Source organism: Protopterus annectens, chromosome 4.part1 (genome assembly GCF_019279795.1).
Source record: "Protopterus annectens isolate FY-2018-M chromosome 4.part1, PAN1.0, whole genome shotgun sequence".
Taxonomy (NCBI): Eukaryota; Metazoa; Chordata; order Ceratodontiformes; family Protopteridae; genus Protopterus; species Protopterus annectens.
The window spans coordinates 618,249,867-618,262,557 of NC_056734.1; the positions used below are offsets into that span (position 1 = coordinate 618,249,867).

Sequence of the window (12,691 nt, forward strand, 5' to 3'; positions counted from 1 at the left end):
ATTTTTTGGGCATGACTTAGTGGTAAATCACTTTGTGTATGGTGTGCAGGGTCCCACGTTTGAGCTTTGCAGGGGCTGTTTATTTTGTTGCTGGACAGAACACGAGCCATTGGATACAGAGTGATTAAGGCACTTTAAAGCAGTTGTAAGCAGGTTTGAGTGGAGGTAAGCACTGCTAACTTCCGGTTACAGTTCCCTTTTACTCTGTTAGCTTCTGAATTGCATAACCTGTGTAGGCAGTGCTTACCCCTGTGCAAACAGGCTTAAACCTACTTACTGCTGCTTAAAATTGCTTACTCCCGCGCTAATTTCTTTAAAAGAAAAGAAAAAGTGGTTGATAGGACAGGGTGTGCAGGAAGGATGTAGGGAAGGTCCATAGCTCTCCATTTCTTCTTCAGCAACAGCTGTGGATATACACTGAATTTGGAGGTAGATTTGGACACTCAAAACCCCTGGGTGGGGATGAGGACAACAATAATTCGTTTTGATGCCAATTAGACCAGATTACTTGTGTCCAGTGGACACGTGTGCCAAATGGACAGCTATGTATGGGGCAAAATTTTTTTTGTGGCAACAGATTGCTTTTTTTTTTTCTTTTTTTTTCCAGGTGAGAGTGGCATGTTGGGGAGGGGGTAATAAGTATATTTGGGGAGGTAGGTTGCGTAGGTTAACAGACAAGACAAACAAGACGTATACAGGAGCAGTATATGACACATGGGGGTAAACACCTTGGACGGGGAGAGGTGTTTGGAAGTCGCAAGTCCATGAGCCTCCAAATGGAAACAGTAGGACTGAGGTCCCCACCCATGGGCAGTCACCACTGTACCTTCACGACCCCAAAGGTGGCTGGGTAGGAGGGGTATGCTCACCCTCTAATTGAGCCACGTGGCCCTCAAGCTGGCGTAGCTGGTCTCGAAACTCCATACGCACCACGGCCCGGACTTGTCGGTGGGTGACAGGTTCCTCTCTGCCCCTGCTCCCGGGGAGGGGGCGAGCCCCATCCCCTGTGGTGGTTCCACCCGAAGGTGGTGCAAGGCCAACGGAGGAGGAGTTCCCAGGCTGGGCCCCAGACATGCTGGTGCCTGGTGCCATGGCCAGCTGAGGTGGGACAGGTGTGTCTGCTGGGACCGGCCTTCCCATACAAGCTATGGTGTTTCAGTTTTAAGAAAGATATCAGTCGATCATAGTCAACAGCATTCAGGATTAGTTATAATAGCATGCATAGGTATTCCATTTAACCCAAGACACCAGTTTAAAACAGTTGCAGAGCAAACAGAACACATGCATATATGGGACAGAAGTGGCCATTACAACAGCATGCAGGCCACCAATATGGGAGGATTTTAACATGACACATGCATAGAACCAAATATGAATATTTATAAACCAATAGGACATATGTCCCAACCAAAGTTTGGATTGTACACGTCCCCATTGAGGTGTGTAATAAGGTTATTGTTGCACATATGGAGGGGTGCGAGAGAGAGGTCAGTTAACTAATATATCCCTGTAGTTTTCACAACTTTTTTAGTCACTGCAGTGATCTGTCCCTTACATGTATTATTACACTACCCGATGTCCTTACTTTGTACAATGGTATGTTTGTAGATTAGTATATACATGGAGTGTGTCTTAAGTATAGTCTACACTTGTTGAGGATATCATTGTTAACACTACCTGACGATTTCTACACATACTCCAAGATTCCATGCTTGTAGACAAGTATATGAGTGAACTGTGTTTTACCTACAGGCTACACCTCTTACCTGTTATAGCTGTGGAGACTAACTTTAACACTGCCTGACAAATTCTACACATACTCCCAGATTCCATGTTGCTGTTATACACATACCTAACAATGTGCTATTGCACACACTCTGGTCAAGGCGAGACAGGATGCAGGTGTTAATGTGACATATATTGACAATTGCTGCCATACACTTTGGGGGAGATGCTACAATGACTGGTTTGTTTACATATACATTCTCTTTTTATGTTCAGGTCTGACTATCCATTTTATGTCAGTATAAGCTGCCTACATTTCTTGGATCATCGCACTGATTTGTCAGGGGGACAGGTTATCGGGCAGCAGATTTGGGCCATTTATCTGGACATGCTGGACAGATCAGAACAGTTGAGGGGTATGACTATGCATACATCTTACTACCTGAGCATTCTGCCACAGTCTGTACAGTTGATGGTTATAATTATGCTTACACCGTACTATCTGAACATTCTAGCAAAGTCTGTACTGTTGTTGGGTCTAATTATGCATACAGCTTTCTATCTGAACATTCTTGCAAACTCTGTCAGTTGTGGTGTATGATTATGCATACAACTTACTATCACTCCCGGGATTCAAACCCCTGCTGTGTTTGGTAAAAATATTAGTTAACATCACAGTACACTGTGCTGTCAGGGAATTGGTGTAAAGCATTCCAGTGGTTTCTGTCTGTCTCCCTCAGTTGTTCAATATGACTGACCTCTTGGGACTTCCAACATTGTTATACTGAACTTCCTATACATTTTACCTGCATTCAACAGTGTGGGTAACACTGCTTAATACAACAGTACTATTTATAGAATGCAACACTACAACAAGATATGAAAGCAGGATGTGCACAAGCACTCCTGGGGTTATACTTTTATTCACACAATATTACACCTTTATTTCTATGCAACCTATATGACAGTCTTCCTGCCATATTGTCTTGTTTATTCAGTACATCCCATACACAATGCATTTTTATATTGGTACAGCACTTTCCAGAACTGTTATATTTATTTGTTATGACAGTACATGCAGGAATATTACTAACCTGTGACGCAGCCTAGCAGCTTGGGCTTGATGGTTCGCAGCCCGCTCATCTGCAGCTGTCAGAGAAATGCCATATTTAGCCATTACCTATCCATAGTATACACAAGCTAGGCAATCATTATCTACGTAGTAGAATGGGTACTTACTCAGTGCTGGGGTATCGGCCATCTGCCTTGCTTCTTGTATCCACTTATCCAAGAGATCACCTCTCTGCCTCTTCAGGTCAGTATTGTGATGCCTGAACTGCTCACCAGTCCGGGGGATACCAGTGGCACTGGTGAGGTCATGGGCAAGACTGTCTTTAGCCTCCACTTTATACTGAGAGCCCTGGTACTGGCCCTGCAAGTAGTCTCACCTCATGGTGTTTTACCAGGAGCCATACCATGAATCTGGACTCTTGGGTGCCCCAGTGCTGCGCTCTAAATTGAGTTCCTTCCCCAACCCCAGCCATTCTGCCTACAGTAGGGAGCTGCAACCAGGTATGGGAGTTATTGGCACTTGTGGGGTTTAAATACGCCCGATTTCCCACACTTTCCCGTGATTGGATGGTTTTGAAAAGGCTAAGCTATGGGCACACCTGCTTACCTAATGCTAGCATTGCTTAAAGGGGCATACTACTGGGCAGATTGAGTTAGCCGGCCTACACATTGCTTACACCACATAGGCTGACCTGTGCAATGCTTAATGTTGCTTAATATCTAATTACCATTATAATTTCCTTTTGACAATGATTTCTTATTTGTTGCATGTTATATCTGTGTCTGGTATCTGTGATTCATGTGTGCATGCACTGTATTGGGGTCCTGGGGACTTCAACACTTTATTACAATAACCTCTCACATCTGGCCTTACTGCAGTACTCCAGTTCACATATTTATGTTATGTAGCAGGTTATACAACATGTACATTGATTCATTTCACATGTTCAGTTTGGTTTTCCTATGGTGTGGATTTGTTTGTTGACACCTCAATCTTATGTACTGCTATGATGGCTTAGTGGTTAACTATTGTGACTGTAGTGTACAGGGTCCTGAGTTTGAACCTTGCAGAGGCTGTTTATTTTGTTGCTGGGTAGAACATGGGCTGTCAGATACAGAGTGATTAAGGCACTTTAAAGCAGTTGTAAGTGGGTGTGCGCGGGTTTGCATGGAGGTAAGCACTTTTAATTTCTGGTTACACTTTCTTGTACTCTGCTTCCATATTGCTTAATTTGTGTAGGTAGTGCTTACCCCCGCGCAGACTCACTTAAACAAGCTTACTAGTGCTTACATATGCTTACTACTGCTTATTTGTGCTTAAACCTGCTTACTAGTGCCTTATTCATTATGACACTGACACTTCACATGTGCATTTCCTGCAGTACTCCAGTTCATAAATATGTTTAGTGGGTTTTGCAAAAAAAAAAATTGGTTATAATGTGCTTTGCCATGTAAAATGGACTGTGCTGCAGTGGGACTTGAACTGGGAATGCCTATTCATTAGGCGAATGCTCTGCCCACTACACTATTGCTCTGCTGCTTCATTTGCATATATCTTCCTTGTTATCCTTTTCAGCCTTTTAAGATGCTTTAACCGTAGCTAAGCAATGGGCACACCCACGCACGTACAGTTAGCTGTACTCGGATTTAAAAAAAATATAAAGGGGTTTCTTCATTTACTTTTTCAGTACTGTTGCTGTTGTATCCATAGGGAACTGTTGGTGGGGATATGCGGACACCTATGAGCTATATCGCTCATTTTTTAACATCTTCTGCTGTTCTACATTGCAGGGGCGTGTTTATTCTGAGAGCTCTGCTCTCAGACATGCCCCCCCCTGCACTCGTACACGCTCTGTGTAAGCTTGGGAGCTCGGACAGCGTGCCTTCATTATTATGCATGGCGCGCTGCTGTCCTGCTCCTACACGGGCACTTGCGTGTAGGACTAACTCTGCATGGAAGATTAGTGAGTCCGCGGGTATGTCCATTGTGAGACCATAACCAATGCACTAACTGAGAAGGAGAAATGGTTATTACATGTATATGTTATGTGTTTACTTAATACTTGTCTCATGATAGTAATTCTTTCATTAAAAGGTTGTTGCAATTTTAAGTTTTATTTTCACCTGTCATAGTTGAGGTGTCCAAGCAACATATCTGGTTAAAAATGATATAGCGGAATTATGTATGACGGCAGTTAATAAACCTCACTCATATTTTTCTTGTTCAGTGTTTGTATACATTGTATATATTAATTGAAATATGATTGTGTATCAATAAGTATATGCCTGTGTATATGTAAAACACATCTATATTTGTGTGCTCACTTTTTATGGAAGAAAACTTTTCAGCAGTAGTGTAAGCATATTTCCTATGATTCCTGATATATTTAGTTGAAGAATAACTGTTATGTAATCCTACTAAATGGAAAAAATGCAATTTTCGTATGTTCTCCTGATCTCCTGTTGTCCTGTTTAAACAGTAGACCCTACTGGTCATATTTTTCTTGTTTTTGATTTGTACTGCCCCATTCATGTATCTGAAACATTTCTTTTTTAACCCATATGTTCATGTGACTTAGTATCTGTTGCAAGCAAACTAGTGTGTGAACTTACTTTTTCTCAAACCATCACCCCCTATGGTTATATGGGTCTTGACTCAAACTTCTCATGAGTGTGTTTATGTAAATGTCATGTGTTGATGCCTGTATGCTAAGACTCCAATTTTCTGTCATGTCTACTCAAAAATTTACAAGCTGGCAATTTCTCACTTAGTTTTTTGTTTTTCTTTCATACTGTCTTTTCAGTGCCTAAAAAATTTGAGATGTCTCCCATCAGCTCTATGCTTATATGGCTTGTTCTTCTTCAATTTCTATGCAGCAGATTGTATTTCTACTTCGATGTAGTTTGTCTGATGATGTAGTGGTCTTGCGTATGGATATGTACCCACATTAATTAATATATATATATATATATATATATATATATATATATATATATATATATATATATATATATAATTTGTGTGCTTGTATACATATTGGAGGCAACTATAGATGGATTTTCTGCTGTGTGCTTATATACGGATTGGAGGTAACTATAGATGGATTTTCTGATGCATGATGGAAGTGCTTTTGATGAACAAGATAAATTTTGAAACTGCTGTTCTGCAGTGATGTGAGATACTACTAGCACTGACAGTTAAATGGTAATAAGTGTGAACAACTAATTTTCTTGGAGAAGATTAACCGTTGCTCCAATGTGTCAAATGGTTAAAAGTGATACAGAACTAATGCAGTAATAAATTAATTTTTATAGACTGTTTGTGCATGCCTGATTGTCATAAAGAAGTACAAAACGAGCAGCACTTTGATTGTGGGTAATTGTTAACATAGTGCTTATAGTGTAGGAGTGACATGAGGTAAAGTGGACTGTGACCTTATATGTTGAGGACAATACTGCCAAGCAGACATAGTGTGGAGATAGGTCTATGCATACTAATAGATCTACTATTAATATGAATTGTTTTTGGCAAAGCAGAGCATATGAAGTGCTGTAATTCCCAAGCTTTTGCAACTGTGGAATAAAAGAAGTAATCATTTTAATGGGAAACAACATGTTTTTTTTTTTTTTTTTTTTTTTTTCATCAATGTTGTCCATCCTTGGACTGTTAGTCAGGACATCTTTGGGACAGAGGGACTTGTCCTCAGTAAAACGTAGTTTGTCTCTTGGTTTAACATTTATTTTAGAATCATTTTGAATTGTTTTCATTTGTAGTTCATTCTGTGCTCTGTTCAGTTTGTACATTCCTTCCTACATCAATGTCGAAGATTGGTCAGCTTGAATCTGGGTGTTAATGCCTGGCAAAGGAAAATTTAATGTGAACTTTGTGTGTCATGGGAGGAACTATGCAACCCGTTTGCACAACTTACATTACTTTAGGCAGTCAAATCAACTAAAGGTGCTTGAGACTTTGTTCAAAGGACACATGCCCATTGTGTTGTAAATGTTATGTATTTGACATGATGCATTATTGAATTTGGTTGTTTTGTACCAGATCAGTAAGGGTAAATTTAAGTAGTTTAATTTATGTGAGACCTAAATAAGGGAAGCTAGGCTGAACATGGAATATTATTTGGCTACTGATTTAGTCAGATTGACTTTACTTGGGTAGCTTCCGAGACGGACTGTGTATTGTAATTCATCAAGCAGAAGGTAAGGTAGGTTTAAGTATCTGTGGGGGAATGAAGTAAATTGTCTGAAAAGAAAGCTTGCTTATACTCTTCTGGAGATTTTAATGTGGAGCACTGTATATTTTAATAACGTCTTATTGCATATGCTGAGCATTCCGTATATATATTCTAACAGTACTGATGACACTAGACAGCCGTGTTTATTCTTCTTAGAATTTTAAAATCCTGTATTGTAAAGGGACCTATACAAACAGGGGCAAAGTAATATATTTGCTTTCTGCGAATTGTGTGAACTGCAGTGCATGTGTAAAGGACTGCAAAACAGTGTAAGAAAATCCAGTTAATGGTGGTAATAGCCTGCATCCTAAATAGGCAAACTACTAACACTGGAACATTTTATTGCAGGTAGATTCTACTAAAAGAGGGAAGGCTTTTTGATGTCCTGTATCTGCCCTTTTTTTTTTTTTTGTAGTCTCAGACTCTTTTTTTGTAGTCTCAGACTCGGTCATTTTTTACTTGGTTGGGATGGCCTTAGAATAATCCATCCATTTGTTAAACTGCTTGTCTGAGGGTCACATTTTTAGCAATATGAGCAAGTTAACCTCCACAACTAGTTCAGTGTGCGGAATCCTTGGACATTCCCTGATTAGCAGAGCGATCTCAGAACAGACAGTTAAAGAAATTCTGCTCCTGTGTTTTTTGGAAAAAAGCCTGGAAGAAAGATGCTTTCTCCTTCCTATGGTTGAGAATGTTCTTTTTATATTTTTCCACTAATATCCAGGGTTATTCTAAAGTTTTGGAAGGATGCCCCAAAGGTAGTGGTGGCGACTGGTTTTGGACCAGGAACCATGGTACTCCCTTCTTTTGAAAGTGGCCAAGGGCAATTATTCTAAGCTTCCTCAAAGACTGAATTTATTCAAGACAAGACAGTTGTTGGTTGATACATCCTAGTCTGATATATGTTCAGATGATTGCCTGGATATTAGAATTTTCATATATTTTAGGCACCATTTTTTTCTGAGGCCAAGCAACAGTCACTGATGGAGGCTAAAGACCTGATACTGGAAAATGTTTTTTCTAATTGGTGCCTTTTCAAGGGCCAGGACCATTTTGAGGCCTGACCACTTCTGTTTCTGGATTGTGTATAATCAATTGTCCTGTGGCTTTTCTTACTGTTCAATAAAAATCATCTGTTGGCCATTTCTGCTTGTCTGCCCTTATGTCACCCCCATTTCTTCCTACTCCGAAATCATGCATTTTGTGAAAGGGGATTTATATACTCGGTTAACCTGAAAAATAGGTGGTCCCTCCATGAGATTGGAAATTTTGTGCTTGAGAATTTAACTCTTCTGTTTGAGGTAAATAGCAGTTCCTCACATGGAAGACTATTTTACTTATTGCTCTGACTTATGGAAGAGCATCTGCGTTGCAGGCTCTTATGGTGAGTCAACCTTGCCTCATTTTCCAGTACAAGGTTTCTATATCCGGCAGTAAGGAGCTGCTAAAGAGTTGTTTCCTGTGGTCCATGGTCGACTCCTTCAGCCTGCATTACCTAATTGTGTGGCTTTGAGCAAGTCACTTAAGCAGACAGAGCTCCCAGGCTGAGTCTGAAAAAGGTCCATAAAAATTGGTGTTTTGTCCTGGTAAATAAACTTAAGTGCAATAAAATAACAAAACCAATCCTCCTTTTATGTCTAAAGTAAATTCCAGATTTACCTTCAGACAGCTTAACAATATCAGTCTCTTTTTTTTTTTTTTTCCATATCCCAAAAACAAGGGAGAAAGAATTACTCTGTATGTCCACAGATAACTAGTTTTGTCTAGATACTACTTGAAGCTTTCTTGAAGAATCAAACCATCTGCTTGTCTCATACAAAAATGTCATAGAAAAAGACAACCGGTGTCAAAGCAGATAATTTTTAGATGGTTGTCTCCTGTTTTTCCTTTTTGTTGTTCATAACAAGCCACATCCTGGAAGGGTTAGAGCTCATTCCTCTAGGGCTTTGGCATCTTCTGTGGCTTTCTGGAAAGCAGTGTATTCTAGAAGTATTGTAGAGGCAGAAACTTGGTCCTCTGTCCTTACTTTTAGAAAGCACTATCAACTGGATTCCTATTGCAGTATTAGAACAGGCGCTACAAGGACCATTCTCCATTGGCTCCTGAATTCTTAATTTAATTCCTCTTCCCTTTTTGGTTTCTAAACTATGGCAATCTACCTGGTTAGCTTAGGCTACTGAAGTGCAGGCTAACACAGAAGGTCTTTGGCTAACAGAGTTTGCAGATGACTGCAAACTAGGAACCATAATCGAAACTCCTAATGATGTAGACAAACTACAAAAGGGCCTCACTGAGACAGATACCTGGTGTCAAAGCCATGGCCTGAAGCTTAATGCCAAAAAGTGTATTGTCATCCCCTTTGGTAAAAAAACTGTACTCATGAACTACCACATAGCTGGTAGTCTACTTAATGCCGAAAATGTGATTGATACCTTGGGAACACAGGTGGACAGTAGTCTCTCCTTTGATAATCACATCGCCACAGTGGTCAGGAAATCCTTCTATGTGGCTCATCTCATCACAAAAGGATTCTCATCCAGAAAAAGAGGTCATTGTTCCCCTCTACTCATCACTCATTAGACCCATTATAGAGTACAACGCCCCTTTTGATATGTACCTCACAAGACCTCTACAACAACTGGAAAGACCACAGACATACCTCACAAAGAGGATTACTGGCCTCAAGCAGATGCCCTACACAGACCGTCTCAAAAAACTACAGCTTTACTGCATCGCATATCGCCTACTCAGGGGCAATCTCTGCCTAACATACAAAGCTATGTCAAACCCAGAGCTGTTGGACATGCTCCACTTAAAGAAATCCCAATCCCTCCAAGCTACATGCTCTAGGGACCTAAACCTTGTCACCACAGTAAACAGAACATGCTGGAGGGATAGATTCATGTCCCAGAGACTTCCCATACTCTGGAACTGACTACCTATTTATGTCAAACAGAGCTCCTCATTAGCACTCTTCAAGAAAAATCTTGATGATTGGATGGGAAATGGGAAATTCACCCCAGGGATCACTTCTGTGGCTCTGCTTGACAGGGGCACAGGAAAATAATTTTCTTGGTTGGCGAAAGCCAGGGTACATTTTTTGGCTAGGCTTATATAGGCCCTAGGGCCAATAGCCTAGTACTACCTATGAACCTATGATTGTGTAAAAGCTTACGATAACAGTCAGTATTTTAGTAGATCACTGTTGCAGTAGCAGTTCCTACCCTCCATCCCTTTTCTTTAGTTGTATTTTTTATTGCCAGGGTGTAGATGTATATACCCTTTTGTATATAGTTACGCTTGTTTTAATTTTCTTAGCATTTTTCCTGTCGGGGCCATTGCCTGTCTTCTCTGGACAAGAGAGCTCTGAAGCCTTTGGCATTGTCATTGCTTTTTATATGGAGCTCTGCTCTGAGCTCCTGGCAGTTAGACCACCCTTTAGCTTTGATGGGCAGGTCTGATGGTCATATCCTTGGCAGGATATAATCCAAATAGTTTAGACTACTGCAACGGTGATCTATTGGAGCATTCACTGTTATGGTAATTTTGCATAGACAGCTGTGCTTTCTTTACCATTGTAGGTTTTCAGATTGTAGGTTTCTTCTGTAATTGTCAGATCAGTCTGCACATTACTGTGCTGTATTTATTACTATTTTATTTGCAGTTATATGTGGTGTAGACTAGCATTAGATGAAGTGTTATTAGATCACTTTTATTTTAGGCTACATATGCTCAGATGAAGTGATAGTTCAATTGAAAGTAGTTCTAACAGACTTACTCTGTCATGGTCATAAGTAATACATTATCACCATTTAGTGTTACAAAAAACAACTTCACTATACTCTAATTTCTCATAGTTTATGTGAAATGCTTCCTACAACTTTATCAGATTGAGTACCTCAGCCAGTCCGATTCATTGCATATACTCAGTGTGAATTTTCTCCTCTCTATGAGGGAGAGTTAAGTTTTTCCTTTCTGTCATCCTCTTTTTGTCTTCTAATTCTTGTTTGAACATCATCAGTTTTTTGAGCATTTTGTCCTTTATTCTCCATCCATTCTGCTTTTGTATTGGACATTAGCACTAGGTTTGGTATTCAGAATGCTTTTGTGCTTTGTGCTATGTTACGTCTTATCTCTACATATGTTGGTAAGTATACACACTTTTTTTTTTGCCAAGAGAATATGCACAGGAATGCATGCAGTTCTGGAGATTGTTTCAAAGGTATGTGACATATTCTTGGCAGTCCTCAGCTGCATAGGAGATGTTGCCATCAACCTTTAAATTTACCTGCAGGAACTGTGGTGACAAAACTGTCCAAATTGTGTGCAGGTTGTGTAGACAGAAGATGCGTTTAAAGCAAAAAATTATATTTATCAGTAAATACGATGAACGAGGAAACTTTGCCTTCTAACTCCTATGCTGCCAAGTCAGCTCCTTCATTCCTCAGGTCAGAGTCGATATTTTATCCTTTTCTGCCACACAGCCAACAGTTTTATCCAGAAGTTTAAATATGAATGAGAGCCAAAATGGCACAAATCCATGCAGTCCCAATTCCAGACCAGACCGTGAGGAACTTGGTAAAAAAGTTAGTTGTTGAATCTTAGATTTTTTGGGAGTAGAAATAGGATGCACTGATTCTGTGATATTGTACTGTTCTGTGCAGCACAATTATGCTCTGTGTTGTACCACCAACAGCATGAGTTAAATATTCTTTCCTTTCTGTCTGTCTGTCTAATTTATCCAAGTCTTTTGGGTTTCTAATACCATGACTGGAATGGACCCTATTTCTAAGTCAGGATATGATAAAAGTTCATGAAGTTAGTATTGTTTCACTCCTTAATGTTGGCCAAAAATGCTCTTCTCAGCACTGGCAGCATGCCCAGAATTGACGACTCCTGCAATTTATACAGAGTTACATGTATTGGTAGCATATCTAAGTAACACTGTAAATTCGGTTTTATGAGACCCATTTTCTGGAACTGTCTGGTATCTTTCTTCCACAATGCTGTCATTTCTGCTTCCAAATCTTGATATTTATGACTGTTTTCTCTATATGTGAGACACTGTAATCACAAAGTGTAGCAATTTCAGTCATCAATGTTATTTTTGTCTCTCTTTTTTTTTTTCAAGGGCTACTATGTCTGGTTTATTCGCATCTATTTTTTTTAATTATTGTTAATGGGTGATCCCACATGATGTACACTTTATCATTCTCTATGATGCTTCGTGTTTCAGGTTTCCAGTACTTTTCATCTACTTCTGTATTGTAATGTTTGCTCAGATCAAATTACAACAATCTTGACACATTATTGTGCCTTTCAGTGTACAGGCCCTCTGTCATGAGAATATTATGTGCAGCAACAAAGTGTGTGACTTTCCAGGTCTTTAGAGAAACTACTACATGTCTGTTTTTTCCAAATGTTCAATGGACTTTGTAAACCAATGTGTACATAGCTCACTGTCCTGTGCTGCCATTACTAACCTTTCATCTTGTGGTTTCAACTCCCCTGTCCCAAGCCAGTCCTGCATCAAATCCTGAGCAACATGAAGTTATTTCAGGAGGTTACTTGCTACTGTAGTTATAGCTGTTTCACATTTTTTCCTTCTGATCTGAACCTATTCCTTATGTTATTTCTTTTGTTTATGG

General features: G+C 39.8%; 1 protein-coding gene across 6 annotated transcripts in view; it reads left to right on the forward strand.

Moving 5' to 3' along the window:
- MFF (mitochondrial fission factor) overlaps positions 1–12,691 on the forward strand; it is a 704,737-nt gene that overhangs the window by 53,987 nt on the left and 638,059 nt on the right. The window lies entirely within an intron of this gene.